The sequence below is a fragment of the Balaenoptera physalus genome (assembly GCF_965194825.1).
Source record: "Balaenoptera physalus genome assembly, chromosome: 4".
Lineage (NCBI taxonomy): Eukaryota > Metazoa > Chordata > Mammalia > Artiodactyla > Balaenopteridae > Balaenoptera > Balaenoptera physalus.
Window position 1 is genome coordinate 37,144,968 of NC_138891.1, and position 15,498 is coordinate 37,160,465.

Here is a 15,498-nt window from a genome sequence, read left to right on the forward strand (position 1 = left end):
TTCCCTTGAATAGCTAATAGGTTCCCACTAAAATCATGGGAACCAGACTGAGACACTATTCTACCGGCCAGGTCTTGGTTCACGGCCACCCTCAGAATCCTCCATTATTCCAAAAGAATCTCGTCCACATTCAAGGAAGAGCAGGGTTCTCCTGAGTGTCCAAACAAACAGAATCAGAACGCACTGAAGTCTGAACGCTCAACATTTCTCCTTTCCTTCAGTAATGCTAGGACACAAGAACCTGTGCAGCCACAAGAGACAATAAGGAATTCAACTTAGCTATGATCCCAGGGAGTGGGAACCAAGCAGTGCTACAGCCAAGCCCAGTGTTGACACCATCCTGCCAGGACTGGAGATATTTTTGGATTCCAAAGACACCAACTCTCCCAGACCTGGGGAGATGACTAAAATATTTGAGACTTGGAAGGAAGTGTGAAAAGCAACTAAATGCTTATCATATAAGAAAAGGAAGTGTGCTGACTCTGATCCTCCATCAGGCAGTGATCTGAAACCTATTCATTTGTTTCTTCAAAATTGATTTTTTAATCTATAATAGAAAGAATGAAGTGACACCTTCTATTCTGAGGCTCTGCTCAAAATGGAAATGTGTAAAGTCACCTGTAAGTGAATATGAGAAAAGCAAGTTTTATCTATATCAAGATGCTAATTTTTTACCTATCAGGTTAGCAAAAATCAATAAGTTTAATGACAAACTGTGTTGGTGAGGGTGTGGAGAAATCATCATGTAATACATTTCTGGTAAGGGTAAAAATTGTACAAATTCTACTGAAGTCAATTTGACGATATTTATCAAAATTACAAATGTACATACCTTTGACATAGCAATCCCACTTCCAAAAATATATTCTATAGCCATACTTGAACATGCAAACAGTGTATATATAGAGTTATTTACTGTACCATTGTTTTCAAAAGATCAGAAGCAACCTAATTGTCCATTAATCTGATTAAATTTTAGTATATCCATACATTGGAAAATATGTAGCCCTTAAAAAAAAAGTCCAGAATAGCCAACATAATATTGAACAAAGTTGGGAGACTGAAACTATCCTACTCAGGATTTACTCTAAAGCTACAGTAATCAAGACAGTGTGGTATTGAAGAAAGAGTAGATAAATAGGTCAATGGAACAGAATACATAGCCCAGAAATAGACCCACATAAATGGAATCACTGATCTTTTACAAACAAGCAAAGGCAATACTACGGAACAAAGACAGTTCTTTTCAAAAAAAATGGTGCTGGAACAACTGGACATCCACATGCAAAGAAATGAATCTAAACATAGACCTTATACCCTTCACAAAAATTAACTCAAAATGAATCACAAATCTAAATTTAAAACACAAAACTATAAAACTCCTAGAAGATAACAGGAAAAAAATCTAGATGACCTTGGGCATGGTGGTGACTTTTTAGATACGACACCAAAGGGATGAGCCATGAAACAAAGAATTGATAAGCTGAACTTCATTAAAACGTAAACCTTCTGCTCTGTGAAAAACAACGTCAAGAGAATGAAAAGACGAGCCACAGACTGGGAGAGGATATTTGCAAAAGACACATCTGATAAAAGACTATTATTCAAAGTACACACAGAATTCTTAAAACACAAAAAACCACCTGATTTAAAAATGGGCCAGAAACCCTAACAGACACCTCACCAAAGATATAGAGATGGCAAAGAAGCATACGAAAAGATGCTCTACATGATACGTCATCAGGAAATGCAAATTAAAACAATGAGATACCATTATACACCTATCAGAATGGCCAAAATCCAGAACACTCACACCACAGAATGTCGGTGAGGATGTAGAGCAACAGGAGCGCTCCTTCCTTGCTGGTGGGGATGTAAAACGGCACAGCCACTTTGCAAGACAGTTCAGCAGTTTCTTACAAAACTAAACATATTCTTACCATACGATCCGGCAGTTGTGCTCCTTGGTATTTACACAAAGGAGTTGACAACGTATGTCCACACAAAAACCTGCACATGAACGTTTATAGCAACTTGATTCGTAATTGCCAAAACTTGGAAGTAATCGAGATATCCTGCAGTAGGTGAAGGCAGAACACAGGATGTTTAGGGCAGTGAAAACACAGTGTATGATATCACAATGATGGATACAGGTCATTACACATTTGTCCAAAGCCATAGAACACACAACACCACGAGTTAACTGTAATGTAAACCATGTAATCTAGGTGACTATCATGTGTCAATGTGGGTCATCAATTGTAACAAATGCACCATTCTGCTGGGGGTTGTTGGTAATGGGGTGTCTATGCATGGGTGGGGCAGGGAGCACATGGGAAAGTCTGCACCTTCCCTTCAATTTTGCTGTGTACCTACAACTGCTTTTTTCAAATAAAGTAAAAAGAAAAAAGAATTAAGAAGCTCTATGTGCTGATATGAAATGATATATAAAATATATTGTTACAAGAAAAAATGCAGAATCATATGGATGGTACATTACCATTTGATTCTTAAAAGGAAGAAAGCATCCATATGTATTTGCTTGTATATATATATCTTTGAAAAAATACATAAGAAACTAATAACACTATTGGTCTATTAAAGAACTGGACGGCTGAAGGACAGAGGTGAGAGAATTTTCACTAAATGCCCTTTTAGCTTTAAAAAAAAAAAATTTTACACATGAGAATGTATGATCTATTCAGTTATTCTTTTCTAGCAAAAGTTACAGAGTAATAAGAATAATTCTGTGAGGAAAGAATGTTTCATTTACTTCACCAAATTTGAGATGAGAAATTTTCAAGAAAGTGCTGAGAGCTGACCCTGACTTGAGTTTTTGCTTTTGATTGAAACTGGACACTAAATAATAGATTTCACATTTCTCTTTTGACAAGTGAAAAAGAAGTTGGTACACAGTTTGTGTTCACTCTCTTCCAAGACTATATTTTAATGATTTACCCAGTAAACAGAAAACTACTTCCAATTCACAACCTATTTCAAACAAGAAAAGCTGTGGTTCACAATAAAACATTTGTACACAAGCTTTTTTTTTTTTCTTGTTCAATTTGAGAAGAAAAGATTCCTCTGACATTCACATTCAGACACTGCTCAGCAAAATAAAATCATCACATTATAGGGATTCCTCTATGGGGAAAAAAAATGGGGCAGGGTGTGGGGGGCTTTCTGGGCTTCACTCCATAAACACACTGCCAGCATAAGACAGGTTTAGTGACTCAGGAGTGGGACAGGTCTGATTCCCATTGGCCCACTAAGTCTGGGGGTAGCCAATACCTGATGCTCTATGAGAGGGAAGAAAACCATGAAAATTCAAAACAAACCTCCCCAAGCCCTGTTATTGAAACCCAGTGTTAAAAAACATTGAAAAATGACTAAATACAAAAAAAAAAAAAAAAAATTACCAAACGTGAAATTTGAGACTTAAAAAGATAGTAAAAAAGAGAATTTCTTTTCTTTGAAATCACTTTCCAGTTTCCTACTTCTACCACTTAGGATCCAGGAGGTGGTTACTTATTTCTTCATTATTGAAACCCAAGTATTGTTTTTCTTACTTTAATTTTACTTATTAAGTTTCAAATTCTAAAGGCATAAAAAGGTATACAATGAAGAGTTTACCTCTGGTATCTGTCTCCCAACTAACATTATTAGTTTCTAGTGTGTCCTTCAAGAAATATTCTATATGCATGGAAGAAAATCCTCCCTTCTTTTCTCAACCCTCCCTTTCTGTTTTACACAAATGGTTGTATGGAACCAACAGTCTTTACATTGAAATAAAAATCAAAGGATCTTTTGGGCTTCCCTGGTGGCGCAGTGGTTGAGAATCTGCCTGCCAATGCAGGGGACACGGGTTCAAGCCCTGGTCTGGGAAGATCCCACATGCCGCAGAGCAACTGGGCCCGTGAGCCACAACTACTGAGCCTGTGCGTCTGGAGCCTGTGCTCCACAACAAGAGAGGCCTGCGCACCACGATGAAGAGTAGCCCCCGCTCACTGCAACTAGAGAAAGCCCTTGCACAGAAACGAAGACCCAACACAGCCATAAATAAATAAATAAATAAACAAATTTATTAAAAAAAAAAAATCAAAGGATCTTTTCATAATCCTAACTCCTTTTTTTATAAAGAAATCTTTTTTAAAAAAAATTTCTTTTCAATCCCATATCACTCAAAGTTAAGAAAGAGTTGCTTGGCAAAAAGAAATAGGAGGTCTAGAGAACTAAATAACATACAATTACACAGCAAATTAACTCACTTAACTTCTGGTCCAGGATTCTGACACCTGAAAAAAAACATACAGGTCTTCAAAGTTCCCACCAGAGGTTCCACTAGCACTCCACAGGGACCTGTTCCAAGATCCAGCGGCTCCTTCAGTTAAATTGAAGAGGGAGAGAAGAGGGAAGTAGGAAGCTGAATTCAAATGTTTGGTTCTGGTGGACTAGCAACAAGGAAGTGAAGGCAGATCTAAGAGAAACCATGATTGCCTTAGATCAGTTAATCAGTAACTCACATGCGATAGCACCAAACTAGATCTTTCCGCCTTCCAGTGGCAATTTAAAGCTAAGGCATGGGCACCTGAATGGTTGGACAGGTTCTCAAGTCCCTTGCTAAATTCAGAAGACCGAGCCACAGAGAAAAGAGGCTGATAGTAGGATAAGACACAGAAAAACTCATGAATAAGGAAACTCAGAGCGCTCCAGGGTCCTATGCGTTGCCTCAAGCGAGGCTGGCATCCAATCTTCTGAAACCGTCCACCTTTTCTTTTCCCCTGGAGTCAGAGACATAGGGAGAAAAGAAAGCCCAGGATAGAGGTGTGCTTTTAAGGTGTGGTGTACTAATAAGGTCAGTAGACCAGGTGTCTGCTGGCAATGTCAAGGTTCAAGTCCCATTTCAGCTCTGTGAGCGTGGACATTCCTGAGCCTCAGTTTATTCATGGGTAAACCCACTCAAAAATACTGCAAATCTGAAACCAGCTTAGTACAGTCTCAACACCACAGCCAGAGTGGTTTTAGAAGCACCAAAACTCCAGATTCTAGACTAAGTTTAGAAATTTTCAGCAACTGTGCAAGTTGATTCAGGTCTCCAATTTGAAAAGCATTACAGAAAGACACCATCTGATTCTATCCAGCAGTAAAGTTTATGCAAGATAAAAATCAGCATCTAAGTCTTGGGATGCCGGAAAATACACATTAAAATCATGAGGGGTCCTCTTAGACCCAGCACAATTTGACAACACAATCTCAAAGTGATAAGTGGGCCACTTTGATGTGAAAAAGCATCTGCAGAAGAGAATCTAAACACCACTCACTTCTAAACAAATAGCCAACACAGTTTATAAACAAAGTCTTGAATGTTTTTCTGGAACCAGGCCTGAATTTATAACCTCCTAAACTCCATAGAGGGAATGCAGCTTCTCCACTCACCAAAAAGCTGATCAGAAAAACCTCTAAATGTCTATTTTGATTGGCATGGTGAGTTTGAAATGAAAACTCAGTATTTTTCATAAATTAAGCCTTGCTTTTCTGAGTGGCAACATGATGTAGCAGAGCACGTAGGCAGACAGACCTGGGTTCAGATTCCAAGACTATTCCATACTCACTTAGATCTTGGGCAAGAAACTAATCTCCAGGTCTCACTAGTAACATGGGATAATAATTCCTGCATCTTTTTATGTATTTTAAAGTGACCTAAAATAAATGCCCAGGCACATGGTTGGAATAAATCATGGCAGAATTCCTCAGGCCAAAATACATGCTGAAAAATCTCGCTTTGGCGTTTATGCACGTGAACCATATACATTCTCATGACATACACGTGGTTATAACCAAATATCAGAAGGTTCCCACTGTCAATTCCACGCAGTGAAATTAGATTAAGTCATAAAACATTGCTGGTGTTTGACCATTTTATAACTACAACTACAGCAAGTTCATATGGTTACAAATACCCAAAGTCTAGAGCAAGGATTTCCTATCAGTCCTCCCTAGATTTCCTAGAAACAGCAGGATCATTAGAAATCAGAACATTTTCACCCCGGTTCTTTCATTTATTAGCTGTATGACTTTAAGAAAATCCTTTAGCAACCTTGGGCCCTGGTGTCCTGATTCATATAATAAAAATAGTAGACGTATTTTTCTGCTCTGTAATTTCATGATGATCAGGAGGCACAAGCACTTAGTTTAGTGCATCTAAAATGCAGACTTGATGAGAATTTTAACTTTGCTATAAAAGTTTTCTTAGTTGTCCCTCTGTGTTCATCCTGTCCTCTTTTACTTTGAAGCACAGAAGACAGAGACCCTGAGGATAATAACACAAAGCTGTGTAAACTTCTTCATGGGCTTCTTAAAATGCACTTCTAATTCGGCACACCCTACCACAGCAGTCCTGGATTTCTCCTTAAACAAAAATGGTCACGGGTGTCAAAGAGATGTGAGTGAGTGTCCACTGAACTGTGTCTAAATGATTTTCCTTGTGAGCAAAGCCGGCCTGGAATAGCCCCTACTAGTGAGGAAAGAGAACATGCTTCCCAGGCCGAGGAGGCATTGTTCAAAGTAATGAGTTCTGCACCACTTGGGCCACAATTCACAGCTGAGTCTGATTTTCCAAGACAGAGAGCAATAACCAAATGGGGATGATCTTCAGCAAGCTTCTCTGAGCTGATAATAGTAGACTCATGAGGTGGTGCAGGAAAGGAGGCTACAGTCTCCCTAACCTTCTATGTCCTAGGAGTGACAATAGGAAATGTTGGTCAACCTTGGTCAATATTATGCCAGAGATTTGTCACTGCTGTAATGGATTTCAATAGAGTCTGAACTCATGAAAAATGCCTAGAAATTATTCCAGTTCAAAAGTTAAAATGTTCAAATGCCTTACTGTATTCCTTTTATCCGTCTACCATAATTTTGTATCCTTCTTTTTTTTTTTTTTTTCTGCTCAGAGAAATGATAGTCATGATCCTTCAAGCATGCAGACCAACACTATTCTTAGAAGGGAGCTGTAGGAGGTTTATTATGTCGTGAAACATGGAGCCAGAACAAAGGACTACTGAATCACTCACCTTATCTTCATCTAAGAAACCTGAGAATTACAGGATTCCTCTGTTTCTCCCAAACTCAGAGCTGCACTTGCCAAGAAGGAAGGTTTTAGGGCCAAGACTACATTACAAAAAAGTAAAAAAATAGGTGCACACAATGCTTCTTACCATATATATAAGATTCTTATCTAAAATGCTCAAAAACAATCTTCAGGGTTTTTTAAATCAGAATTTAAGCATTTGTTTCTGAATCTAGACATCTGATTACTTGGCACTTAATTAAGTGCTCCCCTTAAGAATACCAGATAGTATCTGTACCCTGAAAACCTGAAACAGGATTAGAATTATTGCAGAAGTCACGAGTCTTAGTTCATTGAGGACAGATATCTAGGTTTATTTGTCTATATCATATATAACTAGCTTTCAATAAATATCTGTTGACTAAATGAATAAATTAAGTAGAAAGCATGTAACAGTTTTCCTAGTATATTACATCAAAGCACCCTAACATAAAGCACCTTTATCATATTCTATTTCTATAATTCTATCCTTATATTTAGAAGACTGATTCTAAAAATAAGTTTAACTGATGTTGATGATGTGGGAAAATGTTATCAAACAGAAGCAATGACTGTAACAGCTTTTATGAAGAATCTGGTGCAGCGATAAATCCTGGCTCTGCCCATCAACCTTCCCTCCCTTTGTCTCATCCCATCGCTGCCACCCCCCAGCCTTCTCCCAAGCACTCCCAATCTCATTATCCCATGATCTGCTAAACTGCAGTTTATACCTCCTGGAACCAGCAGAAACACATGTCACTGAGAATCAGGGAACTGGAGGCAGTTACGAGCCACCAAATAGGGTCACAAAGTATCTGAACCTGGAAATTAAGAGGTTTTCTATTTTTTTAATTATGAAAAAAAAGAAAAATTTAATTGGACATTTTTAAACATTTGAGCTAGATGGATTGCATAACGTCTCGGCATTTATAATGACTGCGATGGGAGAGAGAACTTTAACAGCACGTTTTTTGCTAATCATCTGAAAAATCATATTACCGTTGACTTCATTTGCTGATGGTGGAAGGATATTGTCTGAAAACTTCTACCACTAATAAACATTTGCTATTCTTGAAGGCAGATTATTTAAAAATAGGATACTGCAAGACAGTACTCATGTGTTACTTCATCTAAGGTATTTTTATGCCACACTTTATCCCAGGAAGAGTAACTTCATTTTAAAACTTTTATTAGCAGTTAATTCTAACCAATGTTTAGTTAACAGCAACTAGGTATACCAATCATGCTGCCAAATATTGATGCAACCTAAGAAACAGTGAGCCACAGGAAGCTACAGCTCATTCTACATGCCCCTTAAGATGTGTACCCTTGCCAAATGCTAACCTGTGTGTAAACAAATGAAACTTTTAAAGGGGGATGGAGCTGTCAAGACTTACAATTTTAAGAAAAGGAAAACGACTCTCAATCTCTTAACAGAAAGCTTGAGGAATCTGACTGGTTCCTATCAAGGTTTCTTGAACATTCCCTGAAGATTAAACCCAGAAGTGACCAAAACACCGGAGCAACTGGAAAAGCAATCACTTCTTCTGGGAAAGCCCTTGTTTCTTTTCTTTGGCATTTTACTTTGGTCCATTTTGGAACGCATCTCGTTCTCATAAACAAGCCAAAAGGAAGACACAGGTGCTGCCAGTTTGTACGCGCCCGGCTCTCCACCTGCGGAAAGGCGGCGCAGGTCTGTCCCCTTAATGCTCAAGAGCAAACACCTGACCAATTTTTTTTTTTTTTAACTGCTTAACCAGTAAGTAAAAATATTTTATTGGTCTCCACTTTCAAGGGCTAGAAGAGAGGGGGAAAAAATCTCAAATACTGCCCTAATATGCAATTCCTCACCTCTTCCGTCTAAGATCAAAGTGGTATTGCCGTGGGAGGTGGGAGGAGTCCTCTTTTAAATTTTAACTGGTTATTGTTTGAATGCTTAATTCCTAACGTCAAAATGAGATCACAAACTTATTCCGAGTTACAAACAACAAAGGATAAGTCTGAGGGAGCGCGAAAGAGGGCGCCGCAGACACCCTGCAGGGAACAGGGCTTGGGGGCACGCGGGGTGGCGTCTCGGACTCGCGGTGCGGTCGCCATGGGAACCGCGCGCAGGCGCAGAGCGCGCCGCTGTGTGGCCGGGACTTGCCTCTACAGCTCAGCGCCGCGCCGCTCCGGTGCCCCCGGTTTATTCCAGGAAGGGGCAATGGAGTAAATCCTCCTCGCGCTGAGAGCACCAGGTCTTCTGCGAAAACGCCCTAAGTGGGGTCAGCGGGCGCAGGAAGAACCGTGAGACCCCAAGTGTAATGGACACCGCACTCCTCTTGCTGGGAAAAGCGGACCTGCTCTCTTTGCGGCGTCCGGCGGTCAGAGACCGGTCCCGGGGGTCCCGCGTGGGGGTGAAGCATCCTGCAACGAGCGATGCTTTACCCTCCACGGGGCGTAAACCCCACTCACCACCACAAGAGACCCGAGAATGAAATTCTGGTGCGGGCTCACACACCCATTCTGCCGAATTACGGAACCCCAAGACCAGCCGAGGTCCAGTTCTCCGCACAGGGGTTTGGGGGATCCCCACTCACACCACCACTCACACTGTCCTAAAGAGCGTGTCCCGGCCGGAACTGCAACGAGAGGAACTCGAGCCACCTGCTCACTTGCACACGGGGACTGCTGTAACAGTCCTCTTTTTCTTTCTCGTCCCCCCCCCCCCGCCTCATTCCCCCCCAAAGCACTGACCTGCTCAACTTCTGAGTGTTCGGGAGATGAAGGACTCCTCGGAGTCGCCGGCAGAGCAGCAACCTCCAAAGTGCTGGCGTGATGAGTTATTGGCCCCTGTGACTCCAACTTCAAAACCTTGTCGAGGAGCAGAAGAGCCCCCAAGAAGGGCCCTTCTCCACACCGGCCTGCAGAACCCCCGAGACGGGCTGGGCAGAGTGGGGCGCCGCAGCCACAACCTGCTTTCTCATTCAAATGCTCACGCTCACGCCGGCGCCCCCTCCCTCCCAGCCCCGCAGCTCCCGCGGAAATCAGGAACTGGAGCTCGGGAGAGCGGACTGGAGCTCCCGCCGCCACCACTGGGCCCAGCCGGCTGGGTGGAGGGGGCCGAGCGCCGGACCCGGACCCCTGGGCCTACACCTCCTTGCGGGGCTCGCCGGCAGGCAAGGGCCAGAAGCACTGGGAATGAAGTCTTTTTCTTCTTCTTCTTCTTCTTCCTCAAGTTTCAAAGGTTCCCAAACCCAGGGAAACCCCCTTGACACTCAGTTTGGGGCTGTGCTCCGGAGAGCGGTGGTGGGAAAGTACAGGAGTTTGGCGAAATGAAGTTGGCGAGGAAGGGCGCAGGGACTGTGTGCAGGTTGTACCAAAGTACAAAGTGTCAGAACTACATCTTAAATTCCGAACTGCCCGTTTTCTCTCCCCTCGCATTTTGTACGATTCTAAGAAAAATAGCATCTATTATGCTGCTATAACCAACGAGATCTGTTGTGAGTCAAGTCCAGCTAAGACTGAGGAAGAGAGAGGGTAGTTAACACTGCTTTTATTCCCTCCCGCCCCATCTCTTCTTCCAGATGCTTCTCCTAAGCGCTAACAGGCCAATTATTCAATCAGATCAATTTGATGGCAGGTGGACTCAAGCGGTGAATGAGAGCACGGCCCTGGCGGAGGAAAGCTTGCACACAGTAGGCACTCAAATGGTGCTGAAACGATGAAGTCTAGTGAGCGTCCTGACGTGATGAGTGACCAGGTCGCTGTGGCTGTTGGAACGCTGACCACCGCTGGCCCGGGCAGCAGCCGTGTGATCCGGCTTCGGGATTCCAGGATTTGCATTTATCAGCCTTCATTCAACCTGCCCTATTGTTAGTTCAAAGCCCGGCTGGGAGGGACTGGGAGACGCTGCTCCTCACTCACCTTCAGTTTAAAATTCTCCACCAATAAGAAGGTCCTAGAAAAGCTGGCAGCTTGGGGTTGGCAGGGATTTTCTGGGCTTAGTGGCAACATAAACTAAAGTCATTTTCTTTTTCAAGCGTGAATTTGCTCAGGAAGTTACAAATGAGTGCCGGAGCTCGGAGAGCTTGGCTGCCCGTCAGCTTTGACGGACAGTTAGTGTGAGGGGTGGTAGCACCGTGACCTCTCAGCACAAGATCTAAGGTTTCACCTTTTCATCCCACTTAGCCGATACCATAGAAACAACCCATTTGTATTATTCAATTCAACAGAGGCAATTACAATGTCACAGCAAAGCACCATGGGCAAGAAGAAACTTTATCCCGAAAGCAATCCTGGACTTTCAGAAAAAAGGAAAAAGCCACCAGAATAGTCACTTGGATTTCTTCCTGCCAGGGTACCAGGAAGAAATCAGTCTGGGAAAAGATGTATAAGGTCCTTTGGCTCCATAGAAAGAAACCTTCCCAAATTTTCTTGCCCAGCTGCAAATCCCCAGTTTATAAGAAATTAAACAGATATCCCTTCTACCCCTAGATTGCTTTTTGGAGATTTGTTTGACTGGTAATCTCCATGGTGAGTAGGAAGTCCCCCCACCCCCCACCAAAAAAAAAAAAAAAGAGAGAGAGAGAGAAAGATACCAAGACACCCCCTCACACAGCCACGGAAGTTATCCACCCCCCAACCTCCTGTGTTTGTCTTTCTCATATCAAAAACTGCAGATGCAAATGGTGAAATAAACTCATACAAAGTTCATAACAAGAGCACTTGTTTGCTGTGCATTCTTTATTTTGATAGTTTTAATCGATTTCCATAATTTTGAGAACTTTAAATTTTTTTTAATTATGCAATATTTCGAAACTACCAAAAACAAGGCAAACATGCATATCATACTCTCCCTCCCCCACCCCTTCTTTTTTAAATAAAGTGTTACAAATACAGGTAAAACCCCATCTCCTGGCCCTTCTCCCTCCCTTTCTCCTCAAAGGCAACCATTCTGAAGTTGGTGTGAATCATACTTCATCATGGTCTTAATGTATATATCCATAAATCTTTTAATGTAGCTTTTCCCTCTGAGTCTTTTTTTCACCATTAATCAGAGAAAAATTACTAACTAAAACAAAGAAAATGTTGTTGTTTCATTGCTAAGTTTTTAGAAGCAGGACAGAACCATTTTTCCCTGCTTGTGACAATCAGAGGGAACAATAACAAAGGGATTAGACAGTGGGTAGGGCATGGGTAGTAAACAGCATCTCTAGGTTACACAAACCCTTCCATGGTTACCGAACAGTCAATAGGAAAACAAAACAAATAATATCCCCTTCTGCATTCACTGGTTACAAGGGAATTGGAGAAAATGGGACCTAGGTTAACACTTCTTCAGGCAGGTAAAACAAAAGTCCTATATGGTAATAAAGTAGTTTTTTGACTGGTCTCTTGGTCACGTAAGCTGTAATCTTTTAGTAAGGATTTCCAAGTGTAAGGAACTCCTGCTGCTAGCTCAATTCAAGGTTGAAATCAGCCCTGCTGAAAAATCTGGGGTTGAATTCTCTCAGCTTCCCCATACACAGGGACCTCCATCCATGCAGTGAGTTACAGAAAGCCCTTTATAGCACTCCTTTGACTTAACCTCCTCCCAGCAGTAAAAGGGCTATGAAAGCACCAATTTTTCTTAAATGCCATTGACTGGTGAAAGACATCCTTCCCAACCCCCCTCTCCTCTTGCTTCCAGAGCGATGACTCTCATTAATTATACTGGCACAGCACTGCCTGGCCTCCCTTCTAAATAGCTGCCAGATTCCTACATATCACCTCTGCCTTGATACAGAATGTGCACTGACACCAAGATCACAGAAAATCCTGTAAAAGGTGCCTGATACACGGTAGATGATTGATGTGCCTCGTGGTGGGCCCGCTGTGCTGCATATCGTAAGGAGTTCTTAGAAAACTGCACTAGAAATCTGTGTTGGAAATAGCTTTTTCTAGCTGTACAAAAATCATGCTTTCAGTTGCCAAAATAGCTATATTTGAGACACTCAAATTTAGCCAGCAGTAATATGCGTGAAACAAGAGAGTGAAGGAGATGAATGTTATCCCTGTTTTAATCAATGCACCAAGAAATCAAGAGAATGACCAAAGAGCTTAACAACTGTCAAGGAGGAGTTACTGCTCTTTCAACACATATGTCTTAAGCACTTGCCATGTACCAGGCACTGCTTAAGTCTTAGCTGGAATATAGATAGTACTCCTGAAATACAGAGCAGTAGCTGTCTTTATGGCTTATTTAGATAAAAATCCAAAATCAAACTAGCTTGAGGGAAAAAGGCAACGTCCTGACTCCTACCTTAAGACAGGAGAAAGGATAAGGGCTTCAGTAATGACTGGATCCAGGCATTCAGAGTCACCATCACACTCATTCTCACTTTTGCTCCTACTCTTTTTCTCTCTCTGCTTTTTTTCAGTATTTTGATCGTATTCACTCCTACTACACACGAGCGTCCTCTACAGGCTGGTGGGGATGGAGCATGACCAGGGACAGCTCCAGACTTCTATCGTCTCAGCTAATGATCCCAGGGGAAGAGAGGCCTTCTTGCTTTTACCATCTGTAAATAAGATTGAAAGAGGGGCTTCCCTGGTGGCGCAATGGTTAAGAATCCGCCTGCCAACGCAGGAGGCACGGGTTTGAGCCCTGGTCCGGGAAGATCCCACATGACGCCAAGCAACTAAGCCCGTGCGCCACAACTACTGAGCCCGTGTGCCACAACTACTGAAGCCCGCCCGCCTAGAGCCTGTGCTCCCAAAAAAGAATCCACCGCAATGAGAAGCCCGAGCACTGCAACATAGAGTAGCCCCCGCTCACCACAACTAGAGAAAATCCTGCACGCCCCATCAAAGACCCAACGCAGCCAAAAATAAATAGATAAATAAATAAATTTATAAAAAAAAGAAAAGATTGAAAGGGATTCTAATTGACCTGGTTCAAGTCACATGTCCATCCTTAGGACAATTAATGTGGTCAGCAACAAATAGAGTATATATGTGGCCAGTTCCTGATTATATACCCACCCCTATAGGCAGGAAGGTGGGATACTATGAGTAGCAGCCCCACCAGAACTTGGTGGAGTCAGGGAGGATTTGCTCACCATAGTAAGGGGGTTGCTCTTCCCAAATGAGGATAGGAAGGGAATCTGGCAGATGAAAAAAGCAGGTGTTCCCTACAGTGCCCTCTCCTGAATGTGCCACTAAAGAAAGACAGGAACACCTTTTGTACAGATTCATATGTGTATGACAGAAAAATGAGAAGAGAAACTTCCTGAGTCCATCAGGAAGGATGGGGGGTAGGGAAGTAGACCAGTGTAAGTGCCACCAATCTTTCCCTCCCCCGCTGGAGAGTCATGTGTCCACATATGTGGCCAACCGTCATGCTGAGATGGAGATGGAGAGAAAGGAACATAAGCAGAATGGATGATCTTGGGAAGAGTTGCTTGGGTTTATGTTTTTTACTTTTTATCATGGAAATTTTCATACATACACAAAACTAGAATAGTATAATGAAGATCTATGTATTACCCAGTTTCAACAATTATAAATACTTTGCCAATCTTTTATCTATTCAGGATTATGGGAAATCCACTGGAATACTTAAATTCATAATGGAAGAAATGCATGCCTCCAAAATAACTAAACTAAATAAGACCAGTACATGTGAAGCTTCTTAGCAAAGTGTCTGGTACAAAATGAGCTCTCAAAAATGTCAGTTATCTTTATTGCTATTATTGGCAACCTGTTTCAAGCTTTAAAATGCTAACAAAGTCTACACATTGAAATGTACTTGGCCTACAAAAGAAAAAAAATTTTAAGGCTAAACTCTTTACCAATAGACAATAAATAACATTTTTAAATGATCCATTTTTAAATAGGCTATTCATATTCTTTTTTCTAAAAAGCCTTTATAATTGTTTCCCCTTTTATATGGAAATGTCAAAAATATTACAAGCAAATGCAATTTTCACCTTACAAATAAGGAGAAAATATAGGTTAAATTGTTTGTCAAGATCAGGAATGAGTTTGGACTAGATATCCAAATTCTAAATTCTAGGTTCCCTACTTTAATACCTTGGGAAAGAAATTCATCCTGTGAATGCTGGATGAAGGTAAAATAGCAGCGTTGTGGCTGCCTAAATTCTTCAGTTCAACTAAGATTTTCTTATATACCAGTTATACATCTCAAGAGAGTTTCAGTTCCCAGCATAGAATGAATACTTTAAAAGGCAGAAAGTATGCTAATTAAAGTGAACTTTTCCCATTTTCTATTTTTTCCCAACTTATTTCGTTGTTTTTTTCTCTTGGGGGTTGGGGGAGGGAATGAAGTATTTTACAGGAAACAATAGTGTCAGAGCCCCTTTTCCTTCCTCCTGAAAGCTTCACAACTCAGCTCTGTGTGTTTTGTTTCT

The 15,498-nt window shown here is 41.6% G+C and overlaps 1 protein-coding gene across 1 annotated transcript in view; it reads right to left on the reverse strand.

Annotated features, from left to right (window-relative positions):
* The window catches only part of PLCH1 (phospholipase C eta 1), a 235,356-nt gene extending 224,726 nt beyond the window's left edge, over nucleotides 1-10,630 (reverse strand). The window contains 1 exon segment of the mRNA XM_082459515.1: nucleotides 9,842-10,630. The gene's annotated coding sequence lies outside the window, so the exon portion shown is untranslated.
* Nucleotides 10,631-15,498: the final 4,868 nt, after the last annotated feature.